Source organism: Juglans regia, chromosome 10 (genome assembly GCF_001411555.2).
Source record: "Juglans regia cultivar Chandler chromosome 10, Walnut 2.0, whole genome shotgun sequence".
In the NCBI taxonomy this organism is placed as follows: domain Eukaryota; kingdom Viridiplantae; phylum Streptophyta; class Magnoliopsida; order Fagales; family Juglandaceae; genus Juglans; species Juglans regia.
In genome coordinates, this window is record NC_049910.1 from 15,107,980 (window position 1) to 15,120,380 (window position 12,401).

A 12,401-nucleotide genomic window follows, 5' to 3' on the forward strand; every position below is an offset into this window, starting at 1 on the left:
TCAGCCATGAATAAGTTTCCCAAGTAGCGTCTGCCGCCTCTTGCCCGTGCCAGCAAACGAGCAACTCAGCTCTTGCCTTGTTCCCCGCCTTGACCATGCGACGGCTGAGGACTTCCTTTGGTTCTAGCCGTAGAACCCCTTGGTCATCTACTGGCTGTAGTGAAGGTATGGCCAAAACTTTAACTCCAATTTTCTTCTTGAGTTGGGATACATGGAAAGTGTGATGGATTTTGGATGATGGAGGCAGATCTAACTTGTATGCTACCTCCCCAACACGTTGCAGCACTTGGAATGGACCAAAGAACCGTGGTGCAAGCTTGAGGTTGCACCGATGAGCTACAGTGGTTTGCCGATACGGTTGTAAGCGCAGGTATACCCATTCACCTTCTTCAAATTGTTGCTCTTTTCTCTTCAAATCAGAATACTTTTTCATGCGCGTTTGGGCTTGCTGTAGATTTTGCTTGAGTATTTTTGATATCTTGTCTCTGTTGCATAGAGTGAGGTCCACTGAGTGTACCCGGGTATTCCCGGAATGTAATCCAGCCAACGAGGTGGGGGGTAACCATAGAGGGCCTCAAAGGGTGAGATCCTCGTGGATGTGTGCTGAGTGGAATTATACCACCACTCTGCAAGTGAAATCCACACTGCCCAGTCCTGAGGCCTATCTCCTGTGAAGCACTGTAAGTAATTCTCGACCGTTTTGTTGACGGCTTCGGTCTGCCCGTTAGTTTGCGGGTGATAGGCAGTGCTCATAGACATTTGAACCCCCTGTAGGAAAAACAATTCCTGCCAAAACTGGCTTGTGAATGTTGGGTCTCTGTCAAAAACTATAGAGCAGGGTAACCCATGTAGCCTAAGGGTATTTTTGAGGGATAAATCCGCCACTATCTTGGCTGTATATGGGTGTTTTAAGGGCACAAAGTGACTATACTTAGTCAATCGATCGACTACAACCCATAGACAGTCATACCCTTGTGACATGGGAAGACCATAAATAAAATCCATGGTGATGTGAGTCCATGGTTGAGATGGTATGGGTAATGGCTGTAGCAAGCCACTTGGTAGAGTGTTATCTACCTTAAACCTTTGACAAATATCACATGCCGTAATAAATTTCTTTAAAACTTTCTTCATTCCTGTCCAGTAGAAATCCCTCCTCATCCTATGAATAGACTTGTCATAACCCGAGTGTCCCCCCCCCCCACGGACTGCAATGGGACAGCTCCAATAACTTATTTTTAAATTCCTCATGGAGGAATACATAATCTATTCTTGTACAGTAGTAACCCATCCCTCAAGGTATAGTTAGAACTTAACTTACCTTTTGAATAGCTCTTCATCAATTCTTGTAAGTGCACATCCCCCTCATAGGCCTCCTTCAAGTCCTCCACCCATTCCACATTAGGAAAGGTGATCAACATTAGCGCCCCTTCAGATTCCTGATGTTTACGGGATAGGGAATCAGCCACCCTATTCTCGGACCCTCTTTTATACTCCACAACGAAATCGTAGCCAAGTAGTTTAGTGATCCACTTTTGCTGCATAGGGGTTCCAATTTTCTGATCAAGCAAATGTTTAAGACTTTGTTGGTCAGTTTTAACCACGAAGGTCCGTCCCAACAAATAATGCCTCCACTTTAATATAGCTGAAACCAAAGCAAATAACTCCTTCTCATAGGTAGAAAATGAGAGGGAGTTGCCCTTGAGAGCCTTGCTGAAAAATGCTATAGGTCTTCCCCGCTGCATCAACACTGCCCCTATTGTTGTCCCTGAAGCACCACACTCAATTATGAATGGTATGGAAAAGTCCAGGAGAGCCAAACTGGTGGCTGCGTTACAGCCCCTTTCAGCCTTTGAAATGCCATTTTTGCCTCTTCATTCCAATGAAAACTCTCTTTTTTTAACAACTGGGTAAGTGGCGCTGCAATTTCACCATAGCCTTTTATAAATCTACGGTAATAACCCCGTCAAGCCCAAAAATCCTCTTAAGGCCTTAAGGGTCTTAGGTAGGGGCCACTCCACCATAACATTCAGCTTCTCCGGGTCTGCTTGTACCCCCTTTGCTGAAATTAAATGGCCTAGGTAAGCCACCTCTTCACGCCCAAAACGGCACTTGGACTGTTTTGCAAATAACTTGTGTTGCCTTAGTGTCTCTAAGGTTAGCAATAAATGTTGAGTGTGTTCCCCTTCTGTTTTGTTGTACACCAAAATATCATCAAAGAAAACAAGTACAAACTTCCTTAGAAAGGGTCAAAATACCTCGTTCATGAGACTTTGGAAAGTTGAGGGGGCGTTAGTGAGCCCAAATGGCATTACTAGGAACTCATAGTGCCCTTCATGAGTTCTAAAAGCACTTTTGGGCATGTCATTAGGCTTAACCCGTATTTGATGATAGCCGAACCTCAAATCCAGCTTAGAGAATATAGTTGACCCATGTAGTTTATCCATTAGCTCTTCAACCACTGGAATAGGAAATTTATCTTTGATGGTCACACTGTTCAGCCCCCTATAGTTGACACATAGCCGCCATGTCCCATCCGCCTTTCTTACCAACAACACGGGAGAAGAGTAAGGACTTTGGCTAGGTTGAATTACTCTCGTAGCCAACAATTCCTGCACTATTTTCTCAATTTCATCTTTTTGGTAATAAGGGTAACGGTAAGGTCTCATAGAGATGGGTTTAGTGTTTGGTAATAGGTGTATGGAGTGGTCATGGCTTCGAGGGGGTGGTAGTCCTTTGGGTTCTGAAAACACATCACCAAACTGTCTCAGTAACTTCATAACAACTGCTGGAATGTCAGTTATAGCTTGAGAATCAGTGGAAATTTCTCCTTCTATGAGCTGTAAAATAACCCCTCTTGTCTCCAATTTATTTTGCATGTTTAGAGACCCTTCCTCAATCATCGTGGCAGCTGTTAACCCCTGCATTTTTATCTTTTTGCCCTTATAATTAAACTGCATTGACAATCCATCAAAGTCCCACATGATTTTCCCCAACTCCTGCAGCCATTTAATTCCCAACACTATATCACAACCAGCCAGCACAATGACATGAACTTTCATCTCAAAGATGGTTCCTTGAATAAGGACTTCCACCATACTACATTTCCCAGCGCTAGGAACCAGCTCCCCATTTGCAACTTTCACCCTAACCTTCTCCTTTTCATCCAAGGGTAGATTGGTTTTTCTTAATATTGCGGGGTCTAAAAACTTATGAGTAGACCCCGTGTCAATCAAGATAGTAATCCCTTGCTTCCCAATCCTCCCTTTCACTCTCATTGTATTTGGATTAAGGGAACTAGTTATTGCATGGAAGGATATTTCTGGGTTTTTTTGGTTGGCACAAGTATCTACGGTTGTTGGAATGTCATCTCCATTTTCTACTTCTATTTCCTCAATCAGCACATTACTCTCATTGTTAGGCAACACTTCCTCCAGCAGAAATAGTTTGGGATTTTGGCACTTATGCCCAGGGACCCACTTGGCATCACAATAATAACATAACCCATTTTCTCTTCTCTCTTTCATTTGGTTTTGGTTGATTTTGTGTATGGTTAAAGATGGTTTTTGGTTTGGCTTGGCATTTTCAAATTGGTGGAAAAAATGATGGTTGGGATTCCTTAAGATACTCGGTTCACCAGAATAGTGCGAGATGGACTTTAATTTCTTTTGGCTAGGCTAAGGTTTTCCTCTTGTATCTTGGCTAGGCTGTAGGCAGTTATTAGGTTGGTGGGGCTAAACATTCTCACAGGTAGTCTGATCTCATCCCTTAGTCCACTCAAAAAATAGCTCAACTTACATGCATTGGATATACCTCTCAACCTGTTTGACAAGGTTTCAAAGTTTGCTTGGTAATCCTCCACTGTGGTTGTTTGTTTTAACCTAATAAGGGCCTCCATCGGATCATCATAAGCATTAGGTCCAAACCTAACAAGTAGTGCTCTAGTGAACATATCCCAATCCTGGATGTGCACACATTCTTCCAAATCTTGGAACCAAACCAATGCTCTTCCTTCTAAATGAAAGGAAGCCAATTTCACACGGCTTTGTGGAAATGTATTATGGTATTGAAAAAACTGGTTAACTTTATAAATCCAACCTGATGGATTATCTCCATTGAATACAGGGAAATCCAACCTCACTGTGCGTGCTTGGACTTCACCCTGCTGTTGTTGATGAAACTGCTGCTAGTGCGGAAACTGTTGTTGTTGATGGAATTATTGTTGCTGAAACTGTTGTTGCTGTTGAAACTGCTGCTGTTGCTGCTGCTGTAAATGCAAGTTTTCCTGGTCATTTCCCCTGGTACACTCGAGAAAGACTCCCCAGAATTCGAGCTGGGATTTCCTATTTTCATCCCCGCTGTGAGGATAGCTAGTTGCTGCAAAATAGACTCATTTTGCTTCTTTAATGTTGCCATATCTATATCTAAATGGGACATTCTTGAATCTGTGGACTTTTTAAACTCTTGATACTGATTTTCTGATGATGTTTTGAGGGCATTGAGCCCATCCTGTAACTGACTTAGCCTAGTACCTTCTGCCATGAGGCAATATTTTTCTACACAGGCACTGGTGTCTCTGGATACCACTTGTAACACTCTAGGAATTATTACTAGAAAAAGCTTCCCAGTGGGATGCTTTTTCAGGGAAAGTAATAGAGAGAATATAGAAGAAGAAGAAAAACTAAACTTTTACTCAGATTGTTCATGAAAAAGCTTAGGCACATGATGGCGCCTTTACATAGCAGAACCCTACAGTGCGATAATAAAGGCCATGGGCCCGTAAATAGAAGAAAACAATATTGTTTGAAGTAGCCCAGTTGACAACAAGCCATAAAGAAAATAATTAAAGGAATTAACTAGATGGATCCACACAGGGATTCGGCCCAGGTATAAAATCCTTAAGCCCATGCTGTTGGGCCCAGCCCAAGACTCCATTCACTTTCACTTCACTTCACTTGAGACACACGCACACATAACACTTCAGTTCACTTTGGCACTTCAGTTCCCCCATTACGCGAACCCTAACTTCCTCTTCTCTTCCCGAACTCGCCCAGCCGCCACCGCTCCTTGCACCTAGTCAACCCAACGCCGGCAGATGTGTTACACTATCAGTATTGCGACAAATTTGAAATTTCGTGATCATTACGTTACAAATTATGTTCATCTCACTTAACGAAAAATACATGACGGTTTAAACCACAACAGTGCAAGTGTATCACCAGTCCTAAACTTGAAATAATTTATTATTCTATCAATGGAGATAAACTGAGGTGCCCCTGCCTCCGATCGTGGATTATCAAGGAACCGCAACGTCCAGGATGCAAGTCGATCAGTTACACCCTTTACTATCGTGGAAATTTCGTGCGTTCATAAGCCAAGCACACGTTTGTGAAGATCGCAATGGAAAAAGTATGGGACATTAGTCAGAGACTAATACTAAAAGTACTAAAGAGTTGTACAACACTCATTCACTAATAGAAATATCCATATATAATTACATTCCAACATCAGTTTACTGTCCACATCAAAATATATAACCCCATTAATTGTTCATCTCCTAAGTAAAATAAACATCCTCAAATTACAAAGATAATAAACTATACGGGGACAGGCCCCCATGCCTTACTACAAAACAATTTTTATTTTGTGACAGAGGAAATCGTCACAAAAAATTACAAAAATGTCACTAAAGATATTTGGTGACCACGACCGTCACCTAATGTGCATCACAAAAAACAATTAGTGACAATTCACTGTTGAACCATCACTAAAAATATTTTTAGTGATGGTTGGAGGTGTTCCGTTTGGTTGAACATTCGAACGTTCCCTTTTTTTGTGATGGTTGAGATCTGTCACAGAAAGTGTCGTTCAGACATCAAATTTAATGTTTGAACAGAAACTCAACCGATTGGCTTTCGAAAGACAGAAGTTGACGTTCGTTGATTATAGTTTGAACGTACCGTATTTATGTTGGAACATTTATGCGTCTGTACGTTAATTACAACAAACGTTCAAATTTCCGTTCAAACGTTAACATACCAATGTTCAAACGTAACGGGTTTAACATTCGGACATTATTATGAATGTAAACGAAGCAGCGTTCGAATGCAAGTGGTACGTTAGGAGGTTTCTTTGAACGTTAATCGCTTAATTATGGGTGTAAACTCAAACCGGAAAACCGAAAAACCGGCCGGTTCCGGTTTCTAGATTTTTTGGACCGGACCGGACTGGTTGATTAAAAAAAATAAAAAATAATATTTTTATATATAAGTTTTATACAAAATATTTTAAATATATATTAAATATTAATATAAATAAGTTTTATATATAATGTATAATTATAAATTTATACATTAAATGTTAATTTATAATTTCATATATATATATATACATATATATGAAATAATTTCATATTATAATTTTTAAATTATTACATTATTACATTAAGTGTTAATACTAATATATAGGTTTATAAATAATACTAATAGTCTAATATAGACTATAGATTATAGTTATACTTATAATTAATACTAAAAGTTTTTTTTTTATAAACAAATTTTTAATGACAAATTGTGAAATTTACATTTTAAAAAAATTGAAAAACCGGAACAGACCTGACCAGAGACCGGTAAAACTGGAAGTACTGGTTTAGGAGGGTAACCGGTGCGTAATTGGTTTTGAAAAATAAAAAACCGGTACATACCAGTTCGGTCTTAGATTTTGTCCAAAACCGGACCGGACCGGTTACACTCCTGCGCTTAATCATTCAAATGTTTTGTTCGTTTGAGGGTGAGTATGTTTGAACGTAGAGGAGCATTCGAATGTTACTATACAATTTTATGCATTCACGTTCGAACGTTTTTAATTTATATTCGAACGTACACATCAGAAATACTAATTTTATAAAATTTAAAAACATACCAATTGTATCATATTACATACCATCAATTAACAACAAACAATGTCTTATCAAATTTTAAAATTAGATATTAAAAATAGTTATATACCCTGATAAAATTTATTTTTTCTTTTTTTCTTGCCCACCGCGATTCTGTTGCAAAGACACAACACGCTCCATTTGCACCATCATCTCTCATTGCACTTGCTCTTGGACTTCACTGCTTACTCTTTCCTCCTGATGTCTCTGTTGGTCCTGCAAACGCGTCTCTAAATGAGATTGTCGTTCTAAGAGAGACTCTAACTCTTGCTGTCTCGATCTCATATACTCATTCTCATGCCATACAACTTCTAAATATTTTGTAAGATTATTAATTTGTGAAGTCGATGAGGTTGAGAAGGATGAACATCTATACTTGATAGATTGTTCCGAATGTCTTGCCATACTAGACTACGGCCCGCACACTTGAGTGAATATGTCTATATCACTAGGAGAGGATTCCCCATAAGCCGACTACATCTCCATCATTTTTCTTGCAATTTGAAAGGTAATGATCATTAATAAGTAATGTATTAAAAGAAATAGAAATAAAAAATAAATTATTCACATGTTGCATAATTTATTTAACAAAATTAACATTGTTTACATAATTATCTGCAACGACAAGATCCATCCACTCACTATGCTCATTAGTGTGAGTAGCAGCATAGACTTGAATGAAAGAAAAGTTTTCAGGATCATCACGTTTCTAACAAAGCGACAATAGAAATTTTGAAAAGATAATGTTAGTACGTAAATAAAAGAATATCAGAAAAATAAATGAATTTTATAATTTTATCATTATCATTTTTTTAGCAAGATGGTGGAATGACCTTGAACCGGCACGATGGTGGACAATCAGCGCGGATCTATTCTGTGCATTTGTAGAACTCATGTGCTACAAAATATATTAAGAATGCTAATTATAATATGTATACATATAATATATAGAATGGATATGAATGTAAATAATTAAAAGATATAAATGAAAAATACCTGATAATCTGGAGATGTGAAAAGATCATAACACTTTCTCCAATCATCTAACTTCATCTGCTAGAAAGGAGACTATGCAGCCTCTTCCAACGTCTCAAACTTCTTGAAGTGGTCATGACATCGTCCCTTGTGACGTCGGAATAGTGTAGCCATAAACTCATTCACGGTTCTCAAATCCTCGCTACAGCCAAAGTGGAGATCGAATTCATCATAACAAGTGAATAATCAGGTCAAAAATATGATATATTAATCTAAGTGAAAGAAATGTACTCTTAAAGTAAACTCACCAGCACACGACTTCGAATGTGCTCCTTAATCTTATTTGGAACATCTCGCCATGAGTGCACATAAAATGGAGCATAAGCTCGAACTACTGTGCCAATATAGGAGGAAAACGCTGCTGCACTATCATCCACTCCTCCAGTGAAATTATCAGGAATGGTGATCTTGAGTTTTTCGTACCTTCTATTTTTCTCAAGAGAGATGCCATGTGTATAGCCACGATCGTGACGTGCAGATGCATCAACTACATGATAATAGTATAACTATAATTATATAGTTATTGAGACAAAAGTATTAACTATATAATTAACTATCAACGACAATATTTTCTTACTGGTAGATGTCGATTGGCTGTTGTTCTCTTGCGTGTTAACTTGATCTTCAGGAGCGGATCCCTTGAGTGGGGAGTCCTCAATGGGTTCGGGACTTGGACTTGGCGGAGGCATATTTCTTTGTTGTCGTTTTGGCAGCATCCTTGAAAAAATTAATTATATCAAGGAAAATTAATTAAAATAAATTATGAAAATTGAAGATATTTTATAGTCACCTATATGAATAAAATATTTATTACTTTTATTCTTCATCATCATCATGCACCTGTTATTCGTCCTCCTTATCCACCTCCTGCCTGGGTTCTGATTCATCTTCATCTTTTGACTCTTCTTCATTTTCTTCTTCATCCTCACTTACTTGAATTGAATGATTATTTAATATAGATGGGTGGGACATCATCTCTACACAAGGGGAGCAACTTGAGTGCACCGAGGTCAACAAACAAGTTAATACCCTTTCCATCTTCCTGGTATGCCTCTACAATCGGAGTGTCATCTTCATCTCCACTATTCTCATAACTGCACTCGTTCCTGCTTCATATATATTTCGAGGGACAAATTTTTGTACGACTCATCAAGTTATCTCTCAACTATCTTCATCAGCACTTTTCATTGGATCAATCAAGTAATAGACTCGGGTATCTTGACAAGTCAATACGAATGGATCATCTTCATACTGTTTACATGCAGTATTGATATTTGTAAAGTGATTATCCCTATGTATCGAAACCCAACCACCACCTTAGATCCCACCAATCACATTTCAAGACATATGTTACAAAATCACCCAGATATTTCAATCCGATAATATCACGTATGACACCATAATAGTCAATATCATCTGTTCCATGACCCCCCTCAAACAACATACCAGAGTTTTGAATATTTCTATTACGTTCACGGTCCAGAGTATAGAATCTATAATCTCGAACCATGCATGCAGTGTATTAAAGTGCTCTATTTTGAGGGACCACGGGCTAGTACATACAATTCAGAATAAATTGATTCGGGATCACGAGCACGTTGTTCCAAAATCTAACAATTGAAATAGTATATATTTATTAAAAGTTGCCCAGAGTTAAAAGTTTCAAAATGTAACATATATATAATTTTAGTTCATACATGTTCTTCAAACCATTCGAGAAGTTCTTCCTTGTGTCTTACCTCTATATTTTCTACGTCTTTCGTCCTAAGTTTGTCCATGTGCTCACTGTTATAGATAAATGCAAAAGAAGTATATTTTGACCACAACAGTTATAGTTAAACTTCAAGAAAACTAGAATTATTCGAAGTATGGAACGACATACCTGAGATAATCATCAATCTCCAAGAAATTATTTAGCACATACCACCGAACTTTACCCAACTCTCCATCAATTAAATCGTAACCCGTTTGTGCACTCAAGAGTCGTACATTTTGTGAAAACACTGATAGGGAGAGAGGAGGCGGAGCAGCAAGATTAGCATTTCGCTCTTGATGATTAAATCGTGTCTCAACACTACGAAGATATAGAGAGCAAAATGTTAACCATTCATCGTGTATATAGGCCTCTGCTATTGAACCCTCAGCTCTGGCTTTATTCCCAACAGTGCGCTTTAGTCGACCTAAATATCTTTCAACTAGATACATCCAACGGAACTCCACCGGTCCACCCAACAGTACCTCTCAAGATAAATGTATTTCTAAATGGACCATGACATCAAAAAATGATGGCGAAAAGTAGGGGTGTAACCGGTCCGGTCCGGTCCAGCTTTGGATAAAATCTAGGATCGAACCGGTATGTACCAGTTTTGTATTTTTCAAAACTGATTACACACCGGTTACCCTCCTAAACCGGTACTTCCGGTTTTACCGGTTTCCGGTTCGGTCCGGTCCGGTTTTTCGATTTTTTTAAAATATAAATTTCACAATTTGTCATTAAAAATTTGTTTATAAAAAAAAAACTGATTTAAAAAAACTGTTTTATACTTTTATTAATATATTAGACTATATAATAGTATTAATATTAGACTATTGGTATAGTTATAAGTTATATATTAGTATTAGTTATAAACTTTTAGTGATTTAGTATTAACATTTTATGTAATAATTTATAAATTATAACAAGAAATTATTTCAGATATGAATATATATGTTATATATAAAATTTCATATAAAAATTTATAATTATACATTATATATAAAACTTATATATATTAATATTTAATATATATAAAATATTTTGTATAAAACTTATATATAAAAATATTATTTAATATTTTTTTTAATCAATCGGTCCGGTCTGATTCGGTCCGGTACAAAAAATCCCGGAACCGGAACCGGACCGGTTCAAAAACGGTAAAACCGGTCCGGTTTGGTCTGGTCCGGTCTGGTTTTCCGGTTTGAGTTTACACCCCTAGCGAAAAGATCTGCTCGAATTTATATAGTATAGTAGCAATGTCTTCTTCCAATTTCTGCAACACATCTCAATTTATACAGAGTGTCTCCTTAAAAAATATACAGAGTTCGAATAGGCGTTGCGTACATTAGATGTCAGCTTCCCACAGGTAATAAATTTTGCAAAAATACGTAACAGTCATGACTTTTCAATCCACTAATTTTCCAGTCATCAGGACTCACGCATCTACCAATATTTGAAGCATAACCGTCTGGCAATTTCACACCTTGCAACCATTTGCAGAAGTCCATCCTCTCCTCCCTCGTCATCGTAAAACATGCATGCGGCATGACCACCCTATTGCTTTCCAACTGCAAATGTAAATTATGTTTAATTCTCATTCTTTCAAGATCTTTCCTTGTCTTGATCGTGTCCTTCATCTTTTTGTTAGTGGTCATCAATGTACCTAGTATATTATCACAGATATTCTTCTCTATGTTTATTACATCCAAACTATGTCGCAACATGTAGGACGACCAATACGGCAAGTAAAAAAAAATACTATGCTTTGTCCAATTCAATTCTGATGCACCTTGTTTTCTCTTGTTCTTTCCCCGACCTTTGCAAAAATTGTTCGCTCTAACATGTACCAGTTGTTCCACTATCTCTTCCCTAGAAAACGCTTTTGGTGCAATTCTATCCTCTACTCTCCCATCAAACTTAGCACATTATCTTCTCCATGCATGATTTACTGGTAGATAACGTCGATGACCCATGAAACACAACTTCTGAGAAAATTTTAACCACTCACTAGTAGTTTCTTTATTACACGTCGAACACTAACTTCCCTTTTGTACTCCAGCCGGAAAGATTCCCATATGTCAGGAAGTCATTTATGGTCCACATTACCGCAGCATGCATTTGAAAAGATGTCAACGTGGATGCATCATAAGTTCTAATATCTGTTTCCCATAACTCTTTCAGTTCTTCAATCAACGGCTGCATGAATACGTCAATGTCATTTCCAGGTGATCTCGGGCCAGGGATAAGGAAAGTCAACAAAAGGTTGGGCACCTTCATGCACTTCCATGGTTGAAGATTGTACGGAATCAACACTACAGGCCAAGTGCTATAACTTGTACTCATATTCCCAAAATGGTTGAATCTATTGGTTTTGAGTCCCAAGCGCACATTCCGAGCTTCTATCCCAAACTTTGGGTATTGATTATCGAAAAGCTGTCACGCAAATGAGTAAGCTGGGCGCCTCATATATCCATCATCCTTAACTCTTTTCTCATCGTGCCACCTCATGTCGTGAGCTGTTTTCTTACACATATATAGTCTTTGCAAACTAGGTCTCAAGGGAAAATACCGCAACACCTTAACTGGCACGTTTTTCTTACCCTTACACCTCGACTCTCCGCATACAGGACATGCTTGTTTCTCCTTGTTCTCCTACCAGAACAAAACACAATC

At 38.1% G+C, this 12,401-nt stretch overlaps 1 long non-coding RNA gene across 2 annotated transcripts; it reads left to right on the plus strand.

Annotated features, from left to right (window-relative positions):
• LOC108981777 lies at positions 1–4,460 on the plus strand. Of its 2 annotated transcripts, none has more exons than XR_001994613.2 (3): positions 1–165; positions 248–370; positions 4,126–4,460. It is a non-coding gene; the product is annotated as an uncharacterized LOC108981777 (long non-coding RNA). The 2 variants fall into 2 exon arrangements; XR_001994612.2 differs by having other exon boundaries at positions 284–370.
• Positions 4,461–12,401: the final 7,941 nt, after the last annotated feature.